We start from the raw sequence: 1,145 nt of genomic DNA on the forward strand, positions 1-1,145 counted from the left end.
TTCTGATGGGCCTCTTTCCAACTGCTCTGCCCTCAGCCTGTAGAGCTTCAGGGGGTTATTGTGGCCCATCTGTAGCACCTGGCTCTTGGTCTTGTTGAACCTCACTCTGCTGCCATAGCAAATGTATCCAGGCTGTCCAGACCCTCCTGCAGAGGGAGTGTTGCAGCAGAGCTCACAGACAGGGTAACAGGTCCCAGCACCAGGACCTGCTCCACTGTGGGCTTCTCTGCACTGCAGTGAACATTCCTGCCAGGAATCTTTCCTAGTGCAGGCTGTTCATGGGGTCACACCTTCCTTCATGGTACATCCACCTGCAAAGGGCTCCATCAAATATCTGATCCCAAATCCCTGATCTCTTTTGTGATGCTGATCCGAGTCCTCACAGGTGAAAGAGCTCAGCCCTGCCTGCCTGGACACGAGCTGGGCAGAACAGTGAATGCAAGGGAGGTGTAGGAAGAGATGAGGTTGTGGGCTGTGCTCAGGCATTGCTGTTTCGCATCCCCACATCTGTCACTTTGGAGCGATCACCCCACTTTTAGTCTTTGCTTTGGATTAGCCCGGGAGATGTTTGTGAGCTCCAGGTAAAAGGGCACAAAGCAAAATCCACTGCAGGGAGTCCCACCCTGTGCTTTCTCCAGGATTTACCGCTGAGTGAATTGGAAGAGCAACAAAGGAAGGAAGGAAACAGAAGTCGGAGTCCCAGGCTTGGATGCAAAACAACTTTATTGAGTCTAAAGAAGCAAAGGAGGTGGCTCACAGAGGGCACCAGCAGCAGCCACTGACATGCAGTGGGGGTGTCCCTCTGCCTGCACTGCAGAGGGAGGGAGGCCAAAAGGTCCCCAGGAGGGTGGCATTGGGTGGTGCTGACAGGACAAGAAGGGAAGAGAGAGAAGAGAGAGGGAAAGAAGAGACAGAATGTCTAAATGTGTCCCAAAGTTGTGTTTTCAGTCCAGCAGCACGATCACAGGTCTTGCAGGTTGTTGCCCCAGGATGTTTGCAGGGCCTTTAGCAGGGCCCACATCTGCAAGGGTAGCAGCTGGTGATGCAGGAGAGGTCAAAGCCCCCGGAGTTGATGGGCACTCCGTCACAGCTGAGGATGCTGCCAACAGCAGCGGAGGTGGAGGATCCCACGGCGGTGTTCTGTG

The sequence above is a fragment of the Empidonax traillii genome, unplaced genomic scaffold (assembly GCF_003031625.1).
Source record: "Empidonax traillii isolate 1590-97213 ecotype Southwest subspecies unplaced genomic scaffold, ASM303162v1 scaffold3499:size12667, whole genome shotgun sequence".
Lineage (NCBI taxonomy): Eukaryota > Metazoa > Chordata > Aves > Passeriformes > Tyrannidae > Empidonax > Empidonax traillii.